Source organism: Tamandua tetradactyla, chromosome 8 (assembly GCF_023851605.1).
Source record: "Tamandua tetradactyla isolate mTamTet1 chromosome 8, mTamTet1.pri, whole genome shotgun sequence".
In the NCBI taxonomy this organism is placed as follows: Eukaryota; Metazoa; Chordata; class Mammalia; order Pilosa; family Myrmecophagidae; genus Tamandua; species Tamandua tetradactyla.
Window position 1 is genome coordinate 11,263,390 of NC_135334.1, and position 17,764 is coordinate 11,281,153.

The 17,764-nt window shown below is 37.3% G+C and overlaps 1 protein-coding gene and 1 long non-coding RNA gene across 4 annotated transcripts in view; one reads left to right on the plus strand and one right to left on the minus strand.

Annotated features, from left to right (window-relative positions):
• Positions 1-17,764, minus strand: part of LOC143644054 (uncharacterized) — a 75,164-nt gene that overhangs the window by 39,579 nt on the left and 17,821 nt on the right. Inside the window, exon 3 of the long non-coding RNA XR_013156481.1 lies at positions 9,885-10,020. This is a non-coding gene — a long non-coding RNA (uncharacterized LOC143644054). The remainder of the gene's footprint in view (positions 1-9,884; positions 10,021-17,764) is intronic.
• The window catches only part of LOC143644053 (uncharacterized), a 75,104-nt gene continuing 64,811 nt past the window's right edge, over positions 7,472-17,764 (plus strand). For 2 of the 3 annotated variants that reach the window (XM_077112517.1, XM_077112518.1), the window contains exon 1: positions 7,474-7,630. The gene's annotated coding sequence lies outside the window, so the exon portion shown is untranslated. Of the gene's footprint in view, positions 7,631-17,764 lie in introns of all 3 variants that reach the window. The other variant, XM_077112520.1, reaches the window with a different exon arrangement.

The following is a 17,764-nucleotide window of genomic DNA, read 5'->3' on the forward strand; positions in this document are numbered from 1 at the left end:
GTGGTGCTACAACATTCTCTGCTCTCCCTGAATCTCCTTCATTCTCCAAAATGTTTCCTCTTTTATAGGACTCCAGAAAGTAATCAAGACCCACTGAAATGGGTGGAGACATGTCGTCACCTAATCCAGTTTAACAACCACTCTTGATTAAATCACATCTCCAGGGAGATCTAATTATAGTTCCAAATTTACAACACTGGATAAGGATTAGAAGAAATGACTGCCTTTACAAAATAGGATTAGGATTAAAACATGGCTTTTTTAGGGTCCATATATCATTTCAAACCAGCACAGGGCACCATCTCAAAGAGGCCTCTGAGAATTTCCTAGCTGGCCACTACTTCCTGTCCTCTTCTGTCCACAGTGGGCAAGGTCCTGAAGCTGGATGTTGTCAGGGCTGTGGGTCCAGTTGTGCAGGTGCTCCGTGGCTCCATCTGTCTTTCCTCCAAAAATATTCTGGGAAACAATGGGCTGCTGTGGTCACTGGGGCTTTCTATACGGTGCTTGAAAAGTGGTAAATCATGAAACTATGTTGACGATTGTGACCTAATTATCCTTCACCCTTTGCTCTGGTTTTCAAGGCCTGATGTCCCATGAAGAATGAGCCCATTTTCCCACAAGAAATTGCAGCACTGTCCATCATGCATCTTCCAACTTAATTTTGTTGTGGAAGCTTTCCCTAAGCCTAGGTCTCCTTTAGTTTATGACAAGCCTCTATGATCAGGTGCTTTGGTTTACTCTTCAGAGGAGCTATTTGCATTTGTCAAGAATTTCTATTTGTGATCAATTATAGAGATCCACTGCAGCAAGATAATGCTATGAAAGCAAACTAGAACACTTTACACTGAGGGCAAAGTGCCCTAAATATAGAATCATGGGCAGTTGTACGTAGTCCAAGGGCCCAGCAGGACCAAGACTGTGAAATCAGAGACAAGAGAGTCTGGGGATGAGACATGTGGATGGACCTTTGAGAAGATGCACAAATCATGGTGATCTTGCATAATAAACAATGCCAATGAGGGAACAGTCACTGCACAACAAGCACTAAATATCCAAGTGTTCAGTGTTATTCAGCCAGTAGATGTTTTTCAGTCTGTGTGCATGGCTAACCTAGAGCCTGGGCAATGGGCTGAGAAACAGAGGAATCAGGATATAAAAATGCATGCTGAGGGTCGGCAATGGTGGTGCAGTGACAGAGTTCTTGCCTGCTGTGCCAGAGACCTGGGCTCGTTTCCTGGTGCCTGCCCATGTAAAAAAAAAGCATGCTAAAAAAAAAAAAAAAACATGCTAGCCATGACCCAGAGAGCATGGCTTCTTCTCACCAAGTCTGATCTACCTGGTTCTTCAGTGTTTGGTCTCTTAGAAACAGACACTGGCTATAGGTCCCTGATAGCATAGTAATCCTTGAGCATTCAACCGGTCTTATCCACCCTGGAAAGAACTGCAATTTATGTGACTGAAATTAAGCATGTATTCAGGAAATGCATTTACCTTGGCAAGCACCACTATCTGAGGAGCTGCCAATGTATCTGAACCACCAACATAGGATCCATCACGATATTGCTTCAAACTAAGGATTGCTTTACAATAAAGTAGTTGGACATGGACATGGTCACATGATATCTACTGTTATTAATTTGTATCACGTTCTCCAGAAGATGCCAGTCACATTCACATAGTACATGGGATGGAGCTTTTGAAGGGACAGATGATCCATGAGCATGAATATGACACTGTGGAAAGATGGAGTACTGTCCTTCAGGTGAAGTCTTCACATTAAACCAGTGTCCATTCTATAGCTTTTCTCCAGTAGGTAGAGCATATGGCTCTGGGAATTGAGGAGTTGGAATTAAGCCAGGTTCTTAGAACTTTGGCCTTCTACTGGCCTGAGGTTGGGTGTGATCAATTAGTAGTTTCTCCTCTTAGTGCCCAGGTAAACTGAGAACACTCCAGTTTCCCTTCCCCCGGGTTACTATACAACAGTTCTGGGAAGTGATTTAGGATGCTTTACAAATTCCCTTTGCAGGAAGTGTTCAGGGGAGGATACTCCTCAAAACCTGTATTTTCACTTTGTGCTTCTGGGGGTGGTGGGGAGATTTGAGGAAATGATCCTGGAAAACAAGTGGGGAAGTGAATACTCCCAGTGCATGCTTATTGCTTGGTTGTGGTAAGCTGGATAGTGTTTAGTCTTGATGCCAGCTTAGGACTGAATCAGTTACTACCCATGGGGTGTCCTGACTTTGTTTTCCATCTTCCTGGGACCTGGGCTGCTTTCAGCAGAGACAGAAAGGCCAATCCCTTGTGTATATGAGGGAATAAGTATCTCCTTGTGTGACTATGTGAGTTTGTATGTTTGTGGGGAGTTTGACAATAAAGGGCAGAGTGGTACTGAATGGCTAGGTGTGTGGGCAATGATAAAAGGAGCCAACATTCTCCCAATGTTAGGTATATCTTCCTTTTTTCGCCATGGGACAAAAGACTGGTCTCTCTAGTTGTACCTATCACCCTTATTTTATCTTACTGAAGTTGAATCTTGGTACATAGGTTTGCAACTAAATATTTCAATTCAAGTTTCCAGTTTATTTTCATGTACCCATGTGAGCAAAATTTTGAGAATTACAATACTGCTTAAAGAATAACACTTAAATCAACCAATCTTGTAAAAGTTTTGAAATATAGTGACACAGTTTCTCTAAAAAGTTATAATCACAACAAAATAAAGCTAAAAATATTTCTGATAGCCTTAATGTAAGTGTACCTCTTCTAGAACAGGTCATTTTTATCTTTGAAGGCTTTCCTGTGCAAAAAGTTATAGCTACTCAGATGATTAATTCCAAAAGCAGATGATTAGACCAAAAAGCAATTGAGCTCTAATTTTATAGCCCCAATACTTATGATTATAAATGTAAAATAACAAATAAACTATTAAATACATAATTTAAAATCAAATTGCAAAACAGTGCAGTCAAATTGCAAAATCCATACATGAGGGACTTTACTAGGCATACCAGGATTGTTCAGCCTTAGAACCTTGACCAAACAATTCACACCACATCAATGTCTTGAAGGAGATGAAATCTGTATAGATCTCAGTGTATAAAAATAAAAGTTTTAAGTGTTAAACCATGTTGGTGGGCAACATAAACAGCAAGCAAAACTTCTTCAAAGGGGGTGCAAAGATGGTTCAGTGGTAGAATTCTTGTCTGCCATGCAGGAGACCCAGATTCAATTCCCGGTCCATGCACTTCTCCAAAACAAACAAATAAGCAAAACAAACAAACAAAAATACAACAAATGGTGCTGCAATAATGGAATACTCACATGGAAAAAGAATAAAAGATGACCCCGCCATACAGCACACAAAACAACAACAACAAAACAACCTCTTCAAAGTGGAAGTCGAAAGAAATTTCTTTAGTTGTTAAGGATTACATTCCCCAATCCCTCAGCCAAACCCAAAATCCCTACTGCATACTCTGGCCTTCATACAGGGAACTTTTTAATTCATTCAATTCATTTGAAAAAAAAAAGAATGATCTCAATGAAAAACCACCAGTGTGAGTTTCAGGTTGAGATTGTTAATGGAAGTCAGAAAACACAGTTGATTTATCCAGCAACAGTTTACTTAGAAACACAGAATAGGCTATAACTGACACACAGCAGCAGCACCATGGAAGCCTTGAAACTCAGAGGTAGCCCCTCTTGTCCCCACTTACCACACATAGGTGTGTTTTGCCCACTGATGTGACGCTGTGAATGTTTGAAACTGTATGTATCCTTGAAAGATCGTACTTTTACAGCTAATCCATTCTTTTGAAGGTAGATCCATTGTATGTAGGATCTTTTGTTGAGTAGGATTATAAATGGAGATATGACCCACCTCATTCAGGGTGGGTATTTAATTCTCACACTAGAATACTTTTTAAGAGCTTAAAAGAGAGAAAAGCCAGAGAAGCTCAAGGAGAAAAGTCAGAGGTGTTTAGAGAGAAAGATACATAGAAGCTAAAAAAGAAAGACCCTAAACAGAGAAACATACAGAAGTTCTTAATGGAAGCCACTCAAGCCAGAATTTGGAAGTAGGAAAACCCGGGAGAGGTGGGACAGACAAGCAGAAATGCTATGTGCCTTCCCATGTGAGAGAGGAGCTAAGGACATCAGCAGTCTGTCTTCAAAATCCAGGTATCATCCTGTTCATGCCTTCATATGGACATTTTCACAGTCTGAGAATTGTAAACTTGTAAGCTAATAAATCACCATTGTAAAAGCCAAACCATTTTTGGTAGACTGTGTTTCATCACTTTAGCAAACGGAAAATCACTGATCTGTGTGTGGGTCCTATTAGTGCAGGGAAGCCGCATAGCCTGGACCCCCTGGTTAAACCCCTGCTACCTAAGAACTTTGGTGGAAGACCCCTAAACTTCAAGACCCAAAGAAGTAAGTAAAAGAAGATTTTCAGGCCCCAAACCAGAGAGGTATGAAAATATATAAGCCTACTACACAGCCTAAACACTCACATATACACAAACAAAAGAATTGGAGTTTGGCCATTGATTTTAGGAATAAAGAGGGTAGAAAGATCAAGGAACACAAGGAAGAATGAAGATGAAAGATTGGGTGAAGGAGACACCCGTAGTTGGAGGATGCTGATCAGAGTGGTAGGCAGAGAACTAAAATGGACAGAGTGCAGAATAAAGAAAAGTCAAGAGTTCTAAGAAGCACTGGTAGGTCAGCAATGTCCTCGGCCACAGAGAGGGCCAGTTACATAAGAATGGACGAGTGTCCCCTGCACCTGGCTGCACAGCCATCATGGGTGACCTTGGTCAGCGTAGGTCTGTTAACAGCGTGGACACACGCAACAGGTTACTATGATAAGAGCAGTGGAGAGGGTACGTGTAGCAAATAATTTCAAGAAGTTTGTGAAAAGAATGAGAGGGTGGAGGGGTGTCTGGACAGAATTCAGTAATAAGGGAGGCCTTCACTCAGAAAAAAAATGGAATATGATTTTTAGGTGAAGTGGAAACTTTAGGCTTTTTCTATTTTCCTTTATGCCAGAAAATTGATTTAATTTTAACTTTCTCATCTCATGGTAAATATTTTTTATATTTATTATTTCAGTATTTATTATAGTGTACTATTATTATGTTTGGTTCTCAACCCCCCCCACCCATTTCTCCTTTTCTTACTTTTTCCTCTCTTCTTGTGAAATGACTGTAGGATAACACCCTAAGATTTGTAGGGGCCCTCTGGTTTGACCGGGAGCTGTGAGGTACAGGTTTAATCTCTCGGAATATTCTTTCTTGCTGTTAAGTACCCTGAACTTTTGATATTTACAAAGTTTTGTGAAAGGGTTTTAGAGTCACAAACTCATATATATATATATATATGAGTTTATATATATTATATATAATTATATATATGTAATTATATAATATATGTTGTATATATATATATTACAAATGGTCAAATGCCATGTCTGGTATTTAGCATCTTTTTATTTTCTGGGGAGGCTAAGAATTTCTAAATCAAGTCTTCATTCTTTTTTTTTTTTTTTTTTTTTTTTTTTTTTTTTAAGGAAAGACAGAGAGAATGAAGGAAGGATAGAAGGAAGGAAGGGAAACATCTTTAAACATTTTCTTGTTTTATTGTATTTTGTTTTTCCGTTTTTTTGTTACATGGGCTGGGGCCGGGAATCGAACCGAGGTCCTCCGGCATAGCAGGCAAGCACTTTGCCCGCTGAGCCACCGCGGCCCGCCCTCTTCATTCTTTTTTATCAGTTCTTCAATTTATCTCTTGATTTTTTACATTTTACTATATGCAGAAAAAAAAAAGACAGGCAGAATTTTCAAACTTTGCTCTGAAATCTTATATACAAGCATTTGTTTATGGGCTCTCCTTCCACACAATTTCACTAAAATTTCTGCCACCAAATAACAATTCTAATCTCATTTTACCTTCAAACCACATGTTCCATACTTTATTCTGGTCTCTCACCAGCATCAAATACCAGATTTAAGTCTGTATTTCTACAAATAATTTGTTCAGGGTGATTTAGAAATTGTCCATAACGCTCATCTTTCATGAGTACTCACAGATGACATCTTTTATGTTTAGATTGTTCTAAAAGTCTATTTAGGTAATATAAGCTCTTAAGATCATGCTACTGAATATTATTCCATTCTTGGTTGGCTGCTTGATTCAAGAGTTTTCACTTAATTTTCTTTTTTTCCTGCTTAAGGAGACTTTATTTACGTCAATGTTCTATGTCTTCATAGAAAAAGGAAAACAAATATAACAAAATGTTAACAGTTATTACTTTTGTATGGTAGGAATGTGGATGTTTACTTTTATTTGACCTTTTTTGTTATTTTTTTCAGGTTTCCTCTCACTTTCTCAGGTGCTCCAACACATGCTCCATTTCAATACTGGCAGGAAATCCTGGTGGTATTGGACAGACACATTGAGAAATTGTTCAATACCAGACTTCACATGTGATTTAAATGATGTGCAAAATAAATGTTAACTATATGTGACTTTGCCTTAACTGACAACTTTAGCATCAATCCTCTTTTAAGACTAGATTCACAACATTCATTAAGATGATAACTTAAAAGCAAACCACATGTAAAACACTTTCTTCATTTATATAAGGATTTTTGAGGGACCAGTCTTTTGGGCAAGATTAAGTTAATCAAAATAGCTTTTCTAGTGCCACCTGAAGGAAGAAAGCAATAATGTAATCTGTCCCTTCCACGGTTTAACCATGATTCGGGATATCATAGCACCATTCGTTTCAACGGTGCCTCCCCTTTTATGCTGAGGTTACTGGGTAGTATAGTATTAACTGTTTACTTTCTTTAGAGCCTTTATTAAACTGTAAATTCATCATCTTATAAGTTAGATAAGAGGCAAGTGAATATTTCACCTTTATTCTCTCACATTTTTTGTTTCTCCTTTCTTAGCTGCCAGTGCCTTGCTGTCTGCAAAATAGACTAATTTGGACTAATCATTTAGGAGAATTGCTCTTTTAATTTCTACACACAGGCTCCTTTTTAAAATTTTTAAAATCAAATAATGACCTAACTTCTGTTTCACAATCAGAGCATCCTAAAATCATAAACTCCATTCATTCACATTCTAAACCTGCTACAAAAAATTCCAACAGTTACTCCCTATACAAACACAAACAAACGAACTTTAGTGTCATTTTACTTTACATAAGCTTACAATGGTGCTAATTTTTCATTTAAAGGACAGAGCTTCTTTAAATAACATATTATCACTATAAATATAAATATAAATATATCACTATATACCTATAATTATGCCTAAGAATTATTTCCAGAGAACCTCTTTTTTTCTCAGTTATGGCCTCCTTCTCTCTAAGCCCAACTCTGCAAGCAAAATCATTACCCTCCCCCACATGTAAGACAAGAATTCCAGGGGTGTAGGTCTCCATGGCAACATGGACATAACTCCCAGGTATGAGTCTGGTCCTGGCATGGTGGGATTGACAATACATACCTGACCAAAATGGGGAAAAGAAATGTAACAAAATAAGGATATCAGAGGATATGAGATTTTGAGCCGTTACTTTTATGAATACTTCAGCTAAATATTGTTAATTGCCATGGTATGTCAAGCTTTAAACAACAGTATATCTGAAAACCCTAAAAAAATACCCAGGGCTCTACCTAAGGCTCTATAAAAGTTTTACTCACTAAGTTTATTTTTCAGAAACTTAAAACTTCCAGATTGTTCTTATGTCAGTTATGCCCTGAAACCTAGAGGCAGCAGTCTCTCCAAGAACATCAAATAGTTGTATCCCTGTTCCCCATAATGTTGACAATTATTTTCAACATGAAAACTTCAGAATTCCCAAATATCCCTAAGATTAAAATGAGTTGTTTTAATAGAGAAAATAAGATCTAACAAATGATTATGACTATTGAACAACTATACTGATATCTCTTATTAGTTTCCAGTCTATTAGAACAGCTAGAGGGAAATACTTGAAATTGTGGAACTGTAACCCATACATTTGGTTATAAGTTCTGGAAATTTGCTCTTTAACTGATTGTTAAACTGTACTTTGAAATTTATCATTTTCCTGCATATGCTATATTTCACAATAAAAAATGTTAAGAAAAAAATACACTGATCACTCAACCCCTGATCTGGGAAATGATTAGGGCTGTGTGTCAAGTCCCTTTATCAAGCAGCATGAGGAGTATTCTCCAGTGAATGTCCTGTCTTGTTTTCTGGGTGATTAAAGAGTCAGGAGAATGATATAAGAAAAGAGAGTGAAAGGGGGGTGGGGTGGGCCATGGAGTCCGCTTGTTGCTTGGCCATGAAGAAGAAATTCCATACTGAACTTATTGGAAAACTGATACAATAGCTTGATTTTTTTCCGTGTTTTCTACCTGAGATCCATATTCCTCTAATAACCTAATTCCACATACCACTGGACAGATTCTGGCTGCTGAGCAAGTGGAGATGATGGAACACGTAGAAAAAATGCCTCAGGTGCACTAGTGGTGGTTTTCAATGGGGTAGAGGGTATAGCAGTGGTATTTGGTGGTAGATTGTGCTGATGAGGTGAGTACAGTGAGCCAGACAAATAGAAACAGGGCTGGGTACAAGTGGTTTGTGCATGTAGGTTTTCTAAAGAATGTGCCTGAATAAACAATTCTACCATTGGAAACTACTTTTTGCATAACTGGGGTAGAAATGCAGAAAAACCAAGTGAGAACTATGTAGTGTTCACTGTAGTGTTTTGGAAATTGATGAAGGACATGAGGTGATGGCAGCCTATTCATGTTGACCAGCAGTCCATATCTTAATGCTGCATTACTAGTAACTTTGGCCTGGTTAATGACAGTTTCCCAGGCATTTTAGTTTCCTTTGGCTACTACAGCAAATATTATATTTACCTTAAACAGTGGGAATTTAATGGCTCCCAATTTTGAGGCTAGAGCATCATGAAGGCACTGCTTTCTACCCAAAGATTGGAATTCTAGAGCTGACTGCTAGTGATCCTTTGTCTTGGGCTCCTCTGTCACATGACAGCCTCTCCTTGTCTCTCCCTTCTCTTCCGGGTTCCATTGATCTTCACTTTTTTTGCTTCCTGTGGCTTTTTTCTCTGTCTGAATTTCATTCTATTTATGAAGGACTCCCATAATAGGATTAAGATCCATCACTAAAGAGGTGGGCCACAACTTTACTGTAGCCACTTGCTCAAAAGATCCTACTTAACAATGGGTTCACACACAAAAATGGATTAATTATAGAACATATTTTTTCTGGAGGGATACATAGAGCTCCAATCCACCATACCAGTGTTATATGTGTGTGTGTGAGAGAGAGGAGAATATAAGGTGGGAGATGACAGTGTTGTGTCTTGGCTTGCCTATGGGCTGATGTAAAGATAGCCATGCTCCTTGTGTGATGTCTACCGAAAGGCCATACATGTCTGCATGGAAAGTTATATTTGTCAGTATGTTTGGGGCACAGGGGCTAGTTTTAGGACTGCTGAATGAAATCCATTGGCACAGGCTGAAAATAGGTGTCAATAAGGAAAAACTCCAGGTGCTTCTCAATCCCAATTTTATATATAACTTTTCTTAGCTGGAATTCGTAGTTAATATTTCAACAGAAAATTAATAGTTATTATTTCACCAATGTTATTTCATCATTTCTCTGTGTTAGTCACTGTGCTGAGAACCAGATGTACAATGAATCATTTATCCTTCATAAGAACTCTGTTCCTTAAGTACAATATATTCCCTATCTCTATGTTAGGGAAACTGAGGAATACAGATTAAATAATTTTTTTCAGGGTCTTATAGCCAGTTACTTCTGGAACCAGGCTTTGAACTCATATCTACCTCATTTTAGAGTGTATACCCTGGTAGGGAGCTCCCTTTGTTGGATCCCAAACAAGACACATAGCTGGAAGATCTGCTGGGCATGTCCTTAGACCTGGAAGCTTGGAGTGGTTCTGAATTACCAATATTTGGGATACTGCAGAAAGGACAAAAAAAGGGGTGGAGTTTTAGTAATTACGATTGATCCTGAGGGATAAATGGGGGTTAATACATAGGTCACTGCCCAATTTTTGAGTCTGGCAAGCAGGTCTTTACAAACTCAGGATAATTTCTATACACCCAGCCATCAAGCTCCAAATTCCACCCAAATCTCCAAATCTCTCCTACTTCTGAAGAGCCATGAAACATTCACAGCTTGTCATTCCAGACCATGCACCCTTCAGTTCAATTTTGCCATCTAATTGCATTCTCTTACACATCATGATGTATAGATAATATGAAATAGTGTTTAGGAAGTTTATGGGAAAGAGTGGATGAAGTAAAACAGGAACCTGGGCCTGTGTGCTAGCTTTGTGGTTACCATGTTCTCTTTTGGATGATGTGATGGGATTAAAGAAGACAGGAAGGACTTGGCTGAGAGGATTTGTCAAGAAACTAGGTATATAACGTGTCCAGTGAGATATGTGTGTATGGAAGGAGGTGGCAATATGAAGTTTTTATGCGCAGACCCTGGAAAAATTATTAAAATGTCAAGGCAGTAGTCATTGTGTCTTATATTCTTTGTGTACACTCTGTGGTAAAGCTATGGCTCAGCAATTGACATTTACACCCCCATTTACTCACACCTGATATAAGACAAGATGACTGGGAGAACATACTATTTTAACATACGCATCTAAATAGAGGGTAGTGATTTACCTTAAAAAAAGAATAAATTTTGGATGGCTGTTTTTTGTTGTTGCTGTTTAGGGAAAAACTCGATAATGGTTTTGTACCAGTTTGAATGTATTATGTGATCAAGAAAACTCATGATTCGATCTTGCGGAAGCAGCCATTTCTTTTCATCTTAATTCAATGACGCAGCTTGCAATCTTTTGATTAGATTATCTCTAGGGTTAATCTGATGCACCCAGTTGTGGGTGTGAACTTTTGATTAGATGGAGATGTGATCTCACCCATTCCAGGTTGGCCTTGATTAGATGGATATGTGACCCCATCATTCCTAGTGGGTCTTGATTAGTTTATTGGAGTCCTTTAAAAGAGGAATCATTTTGGAGAGAGCTTGGAGCTGACAGAGTAGAGTTGACATAGCCCAGAGCTGACACAGATGATGGCACTTGAAGAACAAAGACATAGGTTTTTGGAGATGCTTAGAGCCCAGCAGATGTCTCCATGAGATGTTAAGCAAGCCCAAGTCTGGAGAGAGCCAAGCAAAGCCAAAAGATGAAAGCCAGCCCCAGAGAAGCAAAGTAAGGAACCCCCTAAGGAAAAGAGGCTGAAAGCAATGGACCTTAGGAGCAAGGGAACAACAGATGCCAGCCATGTGATTACCCAGTTGACAGAGGTGTTCCTGATCTATTGACCTTCGTTGAATTGAGGTATCTTTTCCTACATGCCTTAGTTTGGACATTTTTATAGGCTTAAAACTGTAAAATGTAACTTATTAAATTCCCCCTTTTTAAAGTCATTCCAGTTCTAGTATTACACATTCTGGCAACTTGCAAAGTAGAACAGTTTTCAATAAAATATGTTCAGCCAGATCAAATGGTGCTGAGTAACCTGATGCAAAGTGTTTTGAGATGTGGCCATTTTGCAAGAATGAAGTCACTTATTGGCCATGATTGAAGCAAGGTCAGTGGTGTGAAGAGAGACACCTGAAGAGAACAATGGAAAAGACAGTAAGTGGATGATGTCAGTATATTGTAACTTTTCAGTGACTTTTGCTGTTAGGAAAGAAAAAAAAAAGTGGTATTATAATGGAGACAGGATGTGTGGTAAAAATCTATTTTATCAGCCAGGCCTTTTCATAACAGGTGCATAGTAGAAGGATATTCCTTTGAGAGGAAATAACTACACCACTGATGTTATCCTTTAACCTTCTTTGAATGCTCCTTTTATCATCTGCCTTAAAATTATCTGCCACAATTTTAATGTGTGTGGACAATGCATGGAATGTATAGTAATATCCCTGTACTTGGACATGGCAAAGGAGCAGGCTATCTAATCAGACTTATGATTATCAGACAAAACTTATATTACATGCCACTAATTCTAAGAACAGATAATCATAAGAGGCAGACAAAGCATGGAGAAATCTGAGGCTGCATGGAAATTTCCCTTCGTAGTGTGCAGATTTAATTGATTATGCTCCTAATTGATTCATGTATGAGATCAGATAAACAAATGGAGTTGATCATAGAATATCACCTTTTAAGTTTCTGTAACTACAAAACCGTCAGACTTTTTCTTTGGAATCAATGGTCTATAAATTCATAAATTCATGTTTGCTTATGAGAAGCAACCTAGAAAGACTAGGCACATCCTGGTAAAGCACTCCACAATAAAGCTGTCTTAATAAATGCTATCAGGGTGTTTGAAGAGCATAAATCTCCATGAGAATAATTTTATTGTAGTAATATGAATACAACTCAAACTTTTCCATTTTAATTATTTTTAAGTGTACAATTCAGTGGCATTAATTATATTAATAACATTCTGCTACCACCACTCATATTCATTACTAAAATATTTTCATCAAATTAAATGAAAACTCTTCATCCATTAAAAATAACTTCCCATCCCACCCCCACTCCCAACACCTTGGCACTTGGAAACCTCTATTTACTCTTTCTATGTATTTTATTATTTTAGGCATTCCATATATCAGATAATATAACAATCATCCTTTATATATGACTTTTTTTTTTTACTCATTTGGTGTCTTCAACATTCATCCATGATGTTAAATGTATCAGAACATCATTCCTTTTGAAGGCTGAATAATAGTTGATCATGTCTATAAATCACATTTTGTTTATCCTTTCTCTGTTAATGGACACTTGTGTTCCTTCAACCTTTGGGCTATTTTGCATAATGTTGCCCAGAACATAGGTGTACTAATATCTGTTTGGTACCTGCTCTCAATTCTTTTGGGGATATACTTAAAAGTATAACTGCCGCACCATACTGTAATTCTATTTTCAATATTCTAAGGAAATGTCAAAGTGATTTCCACAGTGGTACCACTATTTTACATTTCCACCAACAATCTACTAGGATTTCTATTTCTCTTCATTCTCACCAACGCTTGTTATTTTCTATGTTTTTTTTTTTTTAAACAATAACCATCATAGTGACTGTAAAGTAGTATTGCATTTTGGTTTGAATTGCATTTCCATGATGGCCAATAATGTTGAGCATGTTTTCATATTTTTTTTGGTCATTTGTATATCTTCTTAGGAAAAGATATTTATTCGTACTTGCCCATTTATTAGTTGGGTTATTTTTCTTTTGTTATTGAGTTGTAGCAGTTCTTTATACAGCCTGGGTGTTAAACTCTTATCAGATGTGTAAGAATTATTTTCTCCTATTCTGTAGGTTGTCCTCTCACTTTCTTGATAATGTCCATTGACATGTGAAACTTTGTAATTTTTATAAAGCCCATTTTACCTATTTTATTTTCCAATTCTGCCTTTGGTTTCATAACTAAGAAATCATAGTCAAATTTAAGGTTATGAAGGTATTCTCCCATGTTTTCTTTTAAACATTTTATGGTATTCAGCTCTTATGCTTATATCCTTGACCCCTTTACAGTTATTTTTTGTATATGGTGTGAGATAAGGATCTAACATCATTCATCTGCATGTGGAGATCCAGTATTCATGGGGCCATTTGCTGAAAAGACGATTATGTCCCTAGTTAGTGTACTTGGCACTCAGTTACCAGAGCAGTACAAAAGAGACTAACCATAAAAATCCACCTTGGTTAACATGAATCTGAGTTTTTGGGGCCTAGAAAAATATTAGGACTAAAAGTAGCAAGAATCATCTTATATTATATTGTATTATATTAACCTAAGTGTATAGGCATGCCTTCACCACCATAATCTATACGAAGACATTTCCTTTCCTTCCACAAAGAATCCATACCCCTCTCCAAAGCCCCCCACCCATTGACATTTAGTTTTGGCATAATGCCTTTGTTACATTCAGTTGAAGCAACTATAGTTACTGTTGACTATAGACCTTAGTTTGCATTGATTGTACTCTTTTATGTATACTATTCATTTTCAACCCCCTGCAATGTTTAAATTCATTTGTTTTCCCTCATGCAAAAACATTTTTATAGTTGGACATTTAATCACCATCATTGTCCACTCTAGGCATTCTTAAGTTGTACTGCCTCAGTCTTTATTCTCTGCCTTTACTTCTGATGTCATACATGTCCCCAACCCTTCTCCTTCAATCATATTCACATTCAGCTTCATTCAGCATACTTATGTTATTGTGCTACAATGGGGTAGTATTTTGCTATCCATTTCTGAATTTTTATAATCAGTCCTGTTGCATAATCCATATTCCTTCAGCACCAAATACCCAATCTCTTCCATATTTTTATCTCCTGATAATCTGTGTTCTTAACTTCAACTCTCAAATTTCACTCATTAATGTTAGTTCATATTAGTGAGACCATACATATTCATCTTTTTGTTTCTAGCTAGTTTCACTTATCATAATATCCTTAAGGTTAATCTATTTTATTACATGTTTCATGACTTTATACTGTCTTACAGCTGTGTAATATTCTATCATATGTATATATCACAGCTTGTTTAGCAACTTGTCCATTGATGAATGTTTGCACTTTTTCCATCTCTTGGCAATTGTTAATAATGTGGCTATAAACATGGGTGTGCAAATGTCTGTTTGTGTCCTTGACTTCAGTTCTTCTAACTATATGCTCTTGCAATGAGATTGCGGGCTTATATGGCAATTCTATACTTAGCTTCCTGAGGAATTGCCAATCTGCCTTCGAGAGCAATTGTACCATTTTACATTCTCACCTACAATGGATAAATGTGTCTCTTTCTCCACATCCTCTCCAGCACTTGTTGTTTTCTGTTTTTTTTTTTTTTTGATAATGGCCATTCTAGTGCATGTCAGATGATCTCACTGTGGTTTTGATTTGCATTTCCCTAATAACCAGCGTTCTAGTTTGCAAAAGCTGCCAGAATGCAGTATACCAGAAACAGAACATCTTTTAAAAAGGGTAATTTAGTAAGTTGCAAGTTTACAGTTCCAAGTCCATGAAAGTATCCAAATGAAGGTACCAACAAGGGGTTACCTTCACTCAAAAAAGATTGATGAAGTTCAGTGTTTTTCTCTCAGCTGGGAGGGCACATGGCAGCATCTGCTAGCTTTTTCTCTTATCTTCTTGTTTCTTGAAGCTCCCCCAGAGGTGTTTCCCTTCTTCATCTTGAAAGGTCTCTGGCTGTTTGTGCTGTTGGTTCTGGTGGCTCTGTTGACTCTTATGGCTCTGTAGCTTTTTCCAAAATTGTTCCCTCTTAAACAGCTTCAGTAAGCAATCCCACTTTGAATGAGTGAAGACAGATCTTCAGAGAAAAGCCATTTAATCAAAAGTTACCACCCACAATTGGTGAGTAACATCTCCCTGGAAGCAATCAAAATGGTCCCACTCAGCAATATTAATGAGGATTAATGGGCATGGCTTTTCTGGGGGTATGTAATAGCTTCACAGCCAGTGAATTTGGGCATCTTTTCATGTGCCGATTAGTCAATTGTATTTCTTCTTTTAAGAAGTTTCTGCTCATGCCTGTCATGGTCAGGTTCATGTCATCTTGGCCAGGTGGTGGTACCTGTTTGTTTGACTGGGCAAGTGCTGGCCTGTCTGTTGCTATGAGGACATGTCATAGAATTAAATCATGATCATGTCAGCTGCATCCACAGCTGATTCCATTTGTAATCAGCCAAGGAGAATGTCTTCTTTAATGAGTGATGCTTTATCTAATCACTGGAAGCCTTTTAAGGAGGATTCAGAAGAGACATGCTCTCTTTCTGCTTCGACCGGTGAGCCTCTCCTGTGGAATTCACCCAGAATGAAGCTGACAATTCCGATGGAGGTATTTAAGGCAATAGAACAGTACAACCCACAAGATCAGTATACATATTTATCTCAAGTGAGAGTCTTTTGGACTCTACATTCCCATGGTTACGTGAGACACTTTTATAAATTTTATATTTAGGAATATTTTCTGCTGATTCTGTTTCTCTAGAGAACCTTAACTAATACATACCCTCTTCCATTTCTGATTTCATTTATTTGCATCCTGTATTTTTTTGTCAGTCTAGCTAAGGGTCCATCAATTTTATTGATTTTCTCAAAGAACCAATTTCTGGTTTTGTTGATTTTCTTGATTGTTTTTATATTCTCAATGTCATTTATTTCTGTTCTAATCTTCATTATTTCTGTCCTGTTGCTTACTTTGGTGTTAGTTTGCTATTCTTTCTCTAGTTCTTCCAAGTGAACAGTTAATTCCTTGATTTTTGCTATCCTTTTTTAATATAGGTATTTAAGGCAATAGATTTCCCTTTTAGCACTGCCTTTGCTGCATCCATAACTTTTGATGTGTTGTGTTTTCATTTTCATTTGCCTCAACATATTTACTGATTTCTCTTGTGGTTTCTTCCTTCACCCACTGGTTGTTTAAGAGGGTATTATTTAGCCTCCATATATTTATGAATTTTCTGGCCCTCTGCCTGTTAATGATTTCCAACTTCATTCCATTATGATCCAAGGAAGTGTTTTGTATGATTTCAATCTTTTAAATTTATTGAGACTTTCTTTGTCACTCAGTATTTGGTCTTTTCTTGAGAATGGTCCATGAGCACTTGAGATAAATATGTATACTGCTCTTGTGGGTTGTACTATTCTATAAATATTTGTTGGTTCTAGTTCATCTATCATATTATTCAAAATCTCTGCTTTTTATTGATTCTCTGTCTAGATGTTGTATACATTTATGAGAGCAGGGAATTGAGGTCCCCAACTATTATGGTAGAGGTGTCTACTTCTCCCTTCAGTGTTGTCAGTGTTTACCTCATGTATTTTGGAAGACTCTGGCTTGGTACATACATATTTATGATTGTTACGTCTTCTTGTTGAATTTTTCCTTTCATTACTATATAGTGTCCTTCTTCATCTCTATTAACTGTTTTACATTTGAAGTCTAATTTGTTGGATATTAGTATAGCTACTCCTGCCCTTTTCTGATTGTTGTTTGCATGAAATATCCTTTCCCATCCTTTCACTTTCAATCTACTTTTGTCCTTTGGTCTAAAGTGAGTGTCCTTTAGTCAGCATATGGATGGATCCTGTTTTTTTTTTTTTTTTTAATCTATTCTGTCAGTCTATGTCTTTTGATAGCAGAATTTCACCCATTAACATTTAATGTTACTACTGTAAAGGCCATACTTTCTTCTACCATTTTTGTCTTTTGGATTTTAAATGTCATATCTAATTCTGTTTTCTTTTTTTTTTTTTTTTTTACTTTTACTGATAGTCTTCATTTCTGCACTATTCTCCAGGCTTCTCGCTGCCACCTTTTCCTATCCACCTGAAGTGGTGCTTGTAGTATTTCTTGCAGAGCTGGTCTCTTAGACACAAATTCTCTGAGTGATTGTTTGTCTGAAAATATTTTAACTCCCCTTCATTTTTGAAAGACGGTTTTGCTCTGTATAGAATTCTTGGTGGACAGTTTTTCTGGTTTAGAATCTTAAATATATCATACCACTGCCTTCTTGCTTGTGTGGTTTCTGCTGAGAAATTGACACATAGACTTACTGAGCTTCTCTTGTATGTGATGGATTGCTTTTCTTATCTGACATTCAAAATTCTCTGTTTGACTCTGACATTTGACAATC